The sequence below is a fragment of the Fulmarus glacialis genome, unplaced genomic scaffold, assembly GCF_000690835.1.
Source record: "Fulmarus glacialis isolate BGI_N327 unplaced genomic scaffold, ASM69083v1 scaffold11544, whole genome shotgun sequence".
Classification (NCBI taxonomy): domain Eukaryota; kingdom Metazoa; phylum Chordata; class Aves; order Procellariiformes; family Procellariidae; genus Fulmarus; species Fulmarus glacialis.
Genome location: NW_009209997.1, coordinates 33773 through 45859, shown reverse-complemented (window position 1 = coordinate 45859; position 12087 = coordinate 33773). Strand labels below are relative to the sequence as shown.

Sequence of the window (12087 nt, the reverse complement as noted above, 5' to 3'; positions counted from 1 at the left end):
ATTCTTTAGTTTTCTCCTGTGCCACTGCAGGAAAAGGACATACGCTATGAAAGCCTGTGGTCTCCAGGAACACTGCTCTGCTGCTAAAAACAATTACAGGGAACGGTTGCTGGGCAATCAGCCGTCAAGTAAACTGAGATCCCTTAGCTTTCCCATACTTATCTTGATTAATGATTTAGCTAGTCATAAAATACAGTGTATTTGTAATTTAGATAGAATACTTAATGTTTTTCAGGGGAAATAAAAAATGTGTCTCATCTCTAACAGCCTTTCTTCTAGTTGAAATAGGCTGTAATTAATATTATAAATAAAATCAAATTGATATAAATCTCTAGTATGTTTTAATGGCAAAACCTTTTACATTTACCATGACAAATAATACAGAAAGTATCAAACTTGTCATCATTTGCAGTTCTTTTAGTTGACACTTTATGAATATTTTTTTGTAAAAACAAGTTACCTGCTTCTCAATTATTTGTTTTCAGCAACAGCAAGGTCTGATCCAACTTTGGTTAGCTTTCGTAGGCAGCTTTCCATGTGCTTGCATAGCACAAGGATTGGGTCTGAGAGTCAAATGCTACTCAAAAAAGCCAAGCTATAATGTTATTGGAAATATTTCTCAAATTTCTTTTCCTCTTTGGTTTAGCCGCATAGTATCTAAGTATCTTGTTGTTAACAGGGAAATATGGAGCAGTTTCTTTCAAAATGAACAGAGACATTCTTTCAAAATAAATAGTAATATACCAAGGTAATGCCTTTGGTATTCCATTTGAACAAATGTAAAAGGCATAGCCAAATCTATCTTTGCCAAGTTCTATAAATATGCTAAAAGATAGAAGGATGGTAACCACATACATGAGACACAAATTGCCTTCAAAGTGTCCATGTAAATTTTCCCACAAAAATATGAAAGTGACATTCATTCACAATGTCAGAAGAATATTATTTTTATGCTTTGGCTCTACAGGCTTAACACATGCACTAACTTCTTTATGATTTGTTCTATCTTAGGGCTATTCTCAGCGTCATCTTTTTATGGGGCTATATTATGTATAAAAATATAGTTTTCTTGACATAAAACATATGTTCATAGGACCATAAAAATGCTCCTTCATTTGGGTGCCCAGGACCATTAATAATGTCTAAATTATTAAAAGAGAAAACATTTTCTTTTGAAGTTGGGAAAAGAGTTTCAAAGTTACCTCTATTTTTAAATTATTCTTTCTTCTTAGAGACCAAGAACTAAGTTTAGCTAGTGCTTATCTTAGCTAGCTAAGTTTAGCTGAATGCATTCATGCCATTGCAGGAGTGCTACACCTACATAATGCAAACAGGTACATGTATATATATGTGTATATGTATATACTCTTTTTATAACCTTCAGAAGAAAGATTAACTACTTTAAATTATTCAATATTAGGTCTTTTATACACTTATGAGAATCTGCTGTTTATTTATGTACTTCCTTAAAAATGTCAGCGTTTTGCAAACACATTTTAAGACAAAGTCTTTGTTGTGAAATAATTGCAACTGAAGGGAACAATGTGCTGAAGAAAAATGAGAAAATGGAAAGAGCAAAAATCAAGTAGGCAATGATTTCCATATATTTCTTAATAAATTTTTTTCCATAGTTAAGTACTATGTTATCACTAAGAAGTTAAAAATCCTTAATGATTAATTCATTCCATCCTATACAGAGGATAGATATTTATTGAACATCTTAAAAAAACAACATATTTAATTTATTAAGTATATAACAAGCTTCAGAACAGGTAGTAGTAGAACTACCTGATAGCTTTCAGACAGGTAGTAGTAACATTGAGTTTGAAGACCAGTGAAGAGCAATTCCTTTTTGTCACGAATGAAGTTTTGCCTTTGATTTTCCCTTGTATAACACTGAGGACCAGAAGAAATACACATTTTAGTATTATAGTTGTCCCATAATTTCATACAAAGAGTTTTTCGTTTGATATGCATCAAAGAAAAATCTATTACTAGCTTAGGAATCAAATTCCTCTTATTGTTTAATGTTTTTGTTTTTCTCCGTTATTAACCAAAGCAGTTGGCCAAGATTGTTCCAGCTAAGAGGAAGTCAGTAATGAAGTCAGGAGTTTCTTAGTAATCTTGTTTAACTGATAACAAAATGACACAGTATCTTCTTTAATTCTGCTTTTCAGAGGGGAAAAAAAAAAGAAACTGTGCCTCCTTTATAAATAAATTGGTTTTGGTTTGCATCAAAGGAACATCTGAATTCTTTGCTCCTTTTACGTCCTGAGGTACCACATCAAGACCACTCATATATCTACCTGCTTATGCTGAAAAGGGGAGTGTTATTTAATGATCATTTAGTTAATACTTTATTCAATGAACATGATCTAAGAGACAACAAAAGCTCTGCTGAGCTATGTCAGAGTTAAGGATTGTGTACTCATCTTCAAGAAATTGCAGAAAAATAAAATGTATTCTTCTTTAGCTTTTGAGTCACAGTGGTGCAGCTGAAGAACCTGTTTCATCCTATGTGAATATAGTAAAAGAAATTTTAAGCAAAAAGGGCTGCAGCTTGGTTTTTTAAAGTGTTTTTTGCTGTAGATATATAGAGTTCAGCATAGTGAGAATGATGAATATTTTTAAATAGTAAGAATTTTATTTTTACAATAACATTTTATAAAGAGAGAGAAAGCATACTGTAAACTACATATACACTACTAAAATTCTCTGCTTGCAGAGCTTTCATCTAGTTTAAGTCTTCTCAAAATGTCTTGAAATTCTGCAAATAAACCAACATTCTTTAACAAGAATTAAATCATAACAGCCAAAGAAAATTATTTTAAATAATACCATTCATGTTTGTATTCTTAGAGAAATGGTATCTGAAACTGGTTTCTTACACAGAAAACATTTTCTGCACCCTGTAGTGTCAAAATGCAACAACTAAAATAATGGTTTGATTTTATACACAGGCCAGTAAATAATCCGTAGTTGTATTTCTGCTGCGTTCTTCAAATTTCCTTTTAGTTCTTTTTATTATGTCCATCTTTTTTTCTCATGTGTTATATTTGAAGTGAAAAAAAAAGCAAATGAAACCAAATCCTTTCCTTGAGCATAAACTAGTATTATTGTTCTTGTCTGTCACTCAATATGAGAAATGAATAACTTCCTTCTACCATTAAAGTGACTTTCAACTAATTGCTCGGCAGAAATTTATGGGCAGGGTGAAGGCCACAAGCTAGCTTTTTGTCATACAGATTAGATGTCTCCTGAAAAAAGAAGGAAAGCACTGCCCAAAAGGCAAATATAATCTTGATTTCATGATTTATTTCCTGTGTTTATAAAAACCCATATTTTAATACCCACACACAGAAAATACTAAATTGGACGAAATAATAATAAAGTCATCTTGATTAGCAACAGGGAGACAGTATTATCATTTCTGATGTTCAGTATTTTATTTTAGAGGGACAAATTAGGTGAGCATTTCATACACTTAAATAATGTTTATGTCTCCTTTTAATGAGGCAGATATCTTAATTTCATTATTCTTCGTGTAGTTTCCAATTCCTTTTATTTTTATATCTTTCTTGTTAGAACAAAATAAAAAAATAACTTTATGAAGTAACCTAACTAGCAGATAGACTTCAGTTTCATTCCATTTGCTTGCCTTGATTTTTTGTGCAAAGGAATAAATCTGTTTTCTCTGTTCAATTTCTGTGCAAGGCTCCTCACAGGAAAAATCTTTCAATATAATCCTAAGAGTAGTTCTCTTGTTCACCTTGAAAGAAAACAAATCAGTAGGAGGCTGGTCCAAAAAACTTTAGCTGTCAATTCAGCTTCCTAATAAAGCCTCTTCAGATCCTCAAACTGTTTCTGTGTCTGATTGTCCTAAAATATAGAGTGTTCTGTGACCTGGTCTCACCTCAAATCAGCAGCTAGAATCTAGACTTTTAAAAAGGCATGAAATATCAAAAAAACATGACAGATTCATCAGTGAGAGAGATCAATAGGCTTCTTCTGTTTCCTGATTAAAAAGACACAAATGCTATGCCAGTGGCATTCTTCAGCAATCATCAGTGAGTAAAAACCTAGAAATTAGCTGCTCAAAGTAACTCCAGTTGTATGTAGAAACATTCATTTTGGTTTGCACTTCTATTTCATCCCCAAATTAATGTAACATGAAAGAAACATATGAAAAGCAAATTATATTTCATTTCATTCTAGTAACTTATTTTCAGCGTGAAAAAGATTGATAAGAGTATGGAAAAAAATCTGAGTGATTACACGTAGAGAAAGAAATACATCAGAAGTAAAGGGTACATAAAGGGAGCTATTGAAAGATTCGTGTCTCATAAAATACACTAATACGGGTGAGGATAAAAAAGGGTGAAGGATAGTTCAGGAATTTCTATTTAATTTTCCAAAGCGTGTGTTCAGCCTTCAGGCTAAAATACTGTGTCTTGTAGATGGGGTTTTTGTCTTACCACCTGTTGTTTAGGCTCTAAAGTGTGACACTGTGTCCCTTTTGGCTGAAAGAGGCAAAAGAAGGAAAACTTTGAGTTCTTTTCATTCTTAATGTTCTTAGGCTATCTTTTTAACAGAAAATGTGTTTTCTTGATTCAATATCAATTTTTTTTATGTTGTAAAATATGGAAGTGTACAGGTGCTATTTTGATGGTGGAGACCCAGTCTAAGCAGCCCATGGTACTATGTGCCAGTCCATAGAGGAGAAGCTTTGAAGAAAAGTACGTTGTCAGTTTGTTTAAAAGAAAAGAACAACTTTCTCTCCAAATCTTGCCTCTTTTCCTGAACGTTCACAGGGAAGTAGCTTTTGATACATTTATGCACAGCAGTCATCTTCCCAACTAGTTCCACATCTTAAAAATAAATTCTGTGTTATTTAATAAGTTCATTAGTGACAACAAATAAATTTCAGTTGATAAATTATATTTAAAATGCTTCAGAAATGTTCATTTCTGACAGAGGGAGAGGACATGGGAGCTGATTTCACCTTTTTTATGGTTGGTGCTTATTTTACCTTTTTACCTCTTCATGGTAGTTTCTTCTTCTTGCCTAAAAGCCCAATATCTCCAAAATTTTTTTTATTTCCAGATGTCCTGTGAAGGTGAATTTTCTTGGAGAAACAGGCAGTTCTTTTTGAACTGGCAGACTTCATCTTTCCTGTCACATCCAATAAATACCTCTTGTTATGTCAAAAGAGACCTTGGGGTCCCAACATGGCACTGACATCCCCAAGCATAGTTCCTCATCTTGTAGATCTCCTTGAGCTTAGTCAGTAGCTTTCTTCTGAAATCAATGATCACTTTCAGTCTAAAATTTTTAAATCTATTTAATGTCGGTGTCTGTTTTTAAGTGATTAATACATACCAAAAATGGTAGAAGTGTAAAGGAGCAAGAGATATAGCACTCACTGATTAGTAAGTCACTGACTTTGAAAATGCAAAGTAAGGGGAACGCATAAGTTGAAGATTACTGTAGAGTTGTTTGCTGTTAATAGGAATATGCAAATCTTGCAACATATTTATTGTACTTTTTTTCCTTCAATTTCTTGTGACTTGTATATGAGTGTAGTTTGGGAGTGGGAGGTTTAACCAAAATATAGTGTCAACTACTTAAAAAGAATGAAATCCATAGTGCATTATTTGGGAAGATTTTTTTACTACCTAGGCAATAATTGAGTAATTTTTTGAAACGGTTGGTTTCTTAATGTGTTCTCCATAACTTGGAGTTATCCAGGTTCTCTATAAGATCTGCTATCCTTAACACACTGGAGAAAAAGGAAAGATAATGACCCAAGATAAACACGTGAAAACTTTCTCAGGTTAGAAGCTCCAGCATTTGGCAGTGCATGCCCTACTTAGCAATGTCTCACTGTGTATGTGATAAGATTGTTTTAGGCTCCTCATGACTCACTACTCACTTTTTCAAAGCTTCAGATATTTATGTTATACCAAGAGGGAGGAAAAGTCCTACATAATTAGCTCTGTTTACTTTGATTAATAATTTTACTCATATACTAACTGAAAAGTTCTGTTTACTGTAATTAATAATTTTACCTATATACTAAGTGAAAGCATTTTTCCTTAGGTGACATAGCTAGAGCAAAATTTTTCCTTTTTTATTTCCAATTTGTTTAATTTCTAGTAAGAAGGATGTTCTTTTTCCAGCAATTACTCCCTCTCTTACTTTTTTAAGTTCCTAATAAAAAAGTACTGCACAATACTGGAGTGTATACGCTGACTAGCATAACTTATTTTGCTAAAAATAGTAAGTTGGAATTTCTTACCTGGACTCAACTGTTCAGCAAGAGTTGTGCCAAAGTTTATAAGGAAGTTCAGGGCTGGAATGCAAAGCAGGAAGATGGGGGATGAACTGGATTTCTAATGCTGATATTTAGTTGGAAGGTTAATTTTTTTTAACCTGATATTCTGTATAGTACCTGGCAGTTATTTTTAAAGTGACAGATTTTTGGCAACTACCTGATGTTTCTGAGGCTATAACATGTAATAGAAACAGGGAAGGAATGATTCTTTCAGATGTAGGATCCTCTAACAAATTCAAATAAAATAAACAAGCTGTTTGCTTCAGTAAAACTAGTTTAGATTCCAAAATCAGGCTCTCAGTTACTATGTGTTACTAGTGAAAATATTCTTCTATTTTGTTTTTATTATGTTTGAGTTGATATATTCTTGAATGGAGTCCAATCCTTCCAGCAAAGGTGTTTTTCTAGTGTACTTTTGAGTGCAAGTTGTATTTTCCCAGAGTAACTCATCTAGCTTGTAATAATAAATGGCTTCATAGAATTTACAGAGCTAATTTAAAAATAGAAAATTTAAGTCTTGGCATTATCCAAGCAGCTTTTAGGATTGCAAAGAGAATACAAATATGTGCTGAAATTCTCACAGGGTTTGGCTGAGTTGAACTCTATGTGCACGTTAGGTTACATAGACCTTTAGAATTTTAGATTTGCTTATAAAGTAGGAAATGAAGGCATCATCCAAAATGTATTGTGCACTATAATTGTGCTGTGGTTAATTCACATTAAGTTTCAATTAGACAAGAATGTGACAGGACCACTTAATTAGTCAATAAATATCTGTCGCTGGAAGTTGACAACCTGGAAAGTAGTCTGCTTTGGCGGTTGTTACCCAGCACAAGTTCTGTCAGGCAGTATGTGTCATTAGATGTTGTGCAAGCCCTCACCTTAAAGTGGAACACTTAAGAGTAAATGGTTTTAACTTTGATTCTCATTCTGCTGTTAACAATGTTGACAAGAAGGGTGGAATTTTTTAATAAGAAAAAATAAAATTATAAAAGTCTTAAGTAACGAGCAGTCAGTGTTGTCTATGTCATATTATGTAACGTATAACACTTTTTCCCCTACGTATGATGTGTGATATGCTTAAGACTTAATCACCCAAAGTTGTTAAGTAGAAATTAATTAAAAGTGTGTAATGATGTGTTTCTCAGAAATAATTGGTGTGATTAAAAATCCAACTTTAATAACACAATGGCATCAAAAAGTTTTTCATTCATTTTCCTTATATTTGTTTTTTTAAAAAAATTAAAATACTGGTTTTTAAAACTGTATTGCATTAATTCAGATAATTACATTTTCCTTCTGAAAAAATATTAGTGCCCGCCTATTTTCCATCCCGCATGTACATAATTACAGTCATATGAAATAAAGTTAGAAGCACATGACCTCTTCAGAAGTAAGGATTTTAATAATAGATCTTGATTCTTAAATGTGTGCTTTCTCAGTTCATGAGTAATGGGAACTCCCCTAGGTAAAATTTAAAAAAAAAAGCATTGACAGTAACTGTCTTTTCCTTTTTTGTTTATATTTGTTGAAGAGCTGCCCTGGTATCTGTTTAAAGACACATACTATAACAGTTGTATTTAACGTTGAAATATATTGTCATTGTGCTTTGCAGTTTTTCAATGATAAGTTATAGTTGTAGTTTTGCTTTCTGGGTTTTTTACGTAAGTGGAGATGCCTTCACCTCACGGGCTTTGCATGCAATGTATTGTACCTTTTGCAAATGCACTTTCGAAGTGCTGATCTCTAGTGGGGATTTTTTGCCTGTGTTGCCGTATTCTTCTTAGGTAAGCAGTCTCGTGAGTTCAGGTGGCCCACACGTGCTGGAAGACACCTTGGAGAGGTGCTGGTGGTATTCAGGAGAAGCATGACTGCTGTAGGGGTGAGGTGCACTCAGCTTTAACAAGTGCTAGAAAACATTCATGTCGTTAGAGCTGTCTAAAGCCAAGGGCAGTAGTCCTCAGTCATTAATGACTGAAACTACAATACATCTCTGACTCCGCATCAAGTCCACCTGTTCTGGAAGAGGTCATTGCCATGGTCATAAGTATATGGGACTAACTATCCGTTTACTCTCTCACCAATAATTGTGGCTGTTACTGGCCCTGGAATGGAAGGAAGAAAGGTAGCAGAGGAGGAAGAGGCAAGGCTGAAATTGCTCGAAACTCTCCATTATTTATGGAGTTGCTCTGCCTGTTAGGATTTTGAACTTGGGAAACACATACATCCTTCACTGGTGTGATCTTTTTTTTTCCCCTGATAGATAAGGACATGGCAGCTACTTCATTCTCTCCTCCTCATCAGACTCCCTGTGCAGAAGCTGGGGAATAGAAGAGGACACAGGGAAATAGTTGGCTGGTTTCCTTCCCTGCCTTGAAGGCTATTTTAAGGAAGGTGTAGTATCAAGCGGGATAAAACAGCAATACATTTATAAAGGGAGTGTTGGAGGTCTAAGAAGAGGTTAGTGTGTGAATGGGGATGTATTGGAATGAAATTACTATATACAGAATTTAGCATACAGTGAAAAGAATGGAACATCATCAGTGTTCTAGGTGAAAGTATTAACTTAGAGCTGAGGAAACAATCATGAAGAATGAGGAGAAGTAGTTACATAATTAGAAATTAAAAAATGAGATCTAGACTAGTAGCAACAAAGCGTTCCTCATGGAAACTACATGCAGATGATTCATTTCTTTTACATCTCTGAAGAAAATATGACAAATATTGTGCACCAGAAATCAAGGAAAAAACACATCAGTTGTCATTTGCACATGGAGAAAATCCTTTCTTACATTTATTCTTGCAGCTGAAATCTGGAGTTAGTTCAAGAGACTGTTTCAAGACTTTTCTTGATTTCTGTTGCTATAGTAAAATCTAGTTCTTGCTGCTAATGAAATTGGCAGCCAACTTCCTCCTAGAAAATGCATTATCCCACAAATGAACACGGGATTAACCCACTGATAAGTTACACCAAGGTATTTCTTTGGCCTTCCCTGCCCTTTGCTGAGTATGGATCAGAAGATCTGACAAAAGGAAAGGTATTCTCCTAGTAACAATCACTTCCACTCATGTTACAGAAAACTCAGAAGAGCAATACACCTACTTTCCTAGCAGTAAGCTCTTTTAAAAAGACTCATGCAATTTTCTCCACAATACTGACAATTCTAGTTGAATTAGTTAATATCCTGCCCATATTTTTCCACATCCCTGTTCTTCTACCAGTGAGAGACATTTCTACATTTAAAGTTCCTTTGGCATGGTATACAATCATGTCTGTCTCACTTGTTTTACTTGATGCCTGAATGTCAACTGAAGCTATTTATAAGGGATCCAAATATAAGTGTTATCCTGTTCATATTATACAAAATTTTCCTTGTCTAGTAACAGCATCTTTGGCAAGGACAGAGAAATGTAAGTCAAATTTAGCCAGTTTTTTATTATCTTAAATTCTTTCTCATCCAAGAGATTTGTATGGCTGCTCCACTGAATCCTCTACATAATGTTTCCTAAATCACCGTTGCCGATCCAAATTTTGCCTATCGTGGTGTAGAATTTATCTGTAAAGTGAACTAACCCAAAACTGTCATTCTCACCATTTTAAAAATATTTACTATTCCATTGGATTTAGATATATTTATTATTGTGTGTGTTGCACCTGTGTTTCTTAAGGTGAAAAATGTCAGGTTCTCAATGTTTTTCACAACCCACTTTTTCCTGTTTGATTCTGTTGCCCAGTGGGTTTGTAATTCTTCTCTTCTTTTTCTCCCAGCTGTCAGGATTGACTAGTTCTTTTTTTATCATCCTTTCCCCAGAGTTTGGGAATATTTTGTCTAGGCTATTCTGTAATTGTTTAACCCAATAAAGTATTGCTTGAATGTATTGCTAATCAGTAGACTCTCATCACTTATGGGTTAATCTGGTTTGGTGCTAGATCTTCCCTTCCTACAGAAAACCCACCAGAAGAGGTAGTGCAGAAAAGATACAAGAGCTGACAAGGAAGTGCATGAACCTGCCCTTCAAATATTTCAAAGTAGTTGCTCCCTTGGATGGGAATGGTTCAGAGGTGTGCTGAGCAGAAAAGGAGCTGAGTCTCTCAGTTTCACAGATATTTTGGATCTCTGATGTAGAAGAGATTTTGTCCTACTTTGAATCAATCTTGCTTCACTTCCTTCTGATTAGAGAGTTCCTTCAGGTCATGGGCTGTTAGCAGACTCTCTCTGAGCACATTAACACCTGCCGATGAACCAACGTGTGGTATTGATGCTGAGCCAGCATTAATTCCTGCTAAGGTCTTGACTGCTGCCTTTGCCACCTCACTAAGGAACACTCCCAAGAGTACGTAGTCTTCTCTCTCAGCTTCTTGTGCCCTTGTTCCTGCTAACAAAATCCTACAAATCTTTAGAACTGAAAGCTCAGCAAAGAAAGTGGAACTCACGCTACTATGGAAAAGGCATTTCTTCTTCCACCTTTTTTTCTTTTCTGACCCAGGATCAAATTTCGATGTCAAACTTGAAGTGTACTGAATACTGCTTTTATATCGTATACTTTTAGCAATAAGGTAGAAAGAAAATATGAATATAAGGCACTTGACACACTGTGATATAGGAGGCTGATACTCGGGAATAGTCCTGACACTGTTGCCACCAAGGGCAGCGATATCGGGAACGGGGAAGGGTAATGACTGTTGGCTGTCAGTGATGCATACTGAGTGACTCTCAGAGCTCAGCTGGCAGCAGTTGCAGTGCAAACTGGCAGTTTCTTAGTCAAATTATAAGTCAAATAGAGACATAGATTTCAGGTTATAAAATGAGAAGTAGCAAATGCACAATAAATTGGAAAATGAATCTTCGGATTCTGCTTAAACAAGGGAATAGCAGAGGTTAGTTTTGCTGAGTAAGCACTTTATGACAAAGGCATTCATTATACTGGGGAGAATTATCTACTCTTAGTTGTGAGTCATACTCCTCTCTTCACCATCCTCCTTCCTTATTTAACCAAGGAGAAACAAAATGCTGTGGGTCAAAGCCCAGCTTTGTATACTCAAAACAAACACACACCCCACGCTCTAAAGTCACAGTCCATTCATAAATAGTCACTTTTCGGTACTTTCCAAGTCAAAGAGTTAGATAAAAATTAAAGGCCGGTCGGGAACAAATATAAATACACAGTATTAAAGAAAATTAACATTAGACAAAGTCAGCTATGCAAAGAGCATAGATTAAACGTGGTAAAAAAAACCTTTCCTGTGAAGGAGAATATACTCTGGAATTACTGTTTTTGAAAGTTCACTTCTAGTAAAAATAATTGTATTTAGGCTAGTATATTATCCAAAAGTCTTAATTGGAAGTAAAACGTTTTATAAAAGTATTATGCTTGATTTCTATATTTTTAATGCAGATGTTATTTTCACCAGTTGTGTTTTCTGTTACTTTAGTTTCACATAGTCACGTTTTTCACAATTTTAAAGAACTGGGGGGGATGTTTCAAAACTAGTAAGTTGTACATCATTCCTTTTTATTTAAGCAGATTTTAAATTCTTGCATATCATCTTTATTTTGTTAGTGTTTAGAACTTTAAAATTTTAAGAGAAATATATCTAATATAAAAAGTTTAATTGTGCAAGTATGCACATGACATTCATACTGATGTAGTGAACGATGTTATTCCCATGCATGCTAGTAATACTGTGGCCTGCATTTTCAGGGTGAAATTCTGACCCTATTGAAGTAAATGGCACATCTCCCATTAGTTTA

The 12087-nt window shown here is 34.5% G+C and overlaps 1 protein-coding gene across 1 annotated transcript in view; it reads left to right on the top strand.

Annotated features, from left to right (window-relative positions):
• Nucleotides 1–12087, top strand: part of ELP4 (elongator acetyltransferase complex subunit 4) — a gene marked incomplete at its 5' end in the record, with an annotated part of 115321 nt that overhangs the window by 84167 nt on the left and 19067 nt on the right. The gene's annotated exons all lie outside the window — the stretch shown is intronic.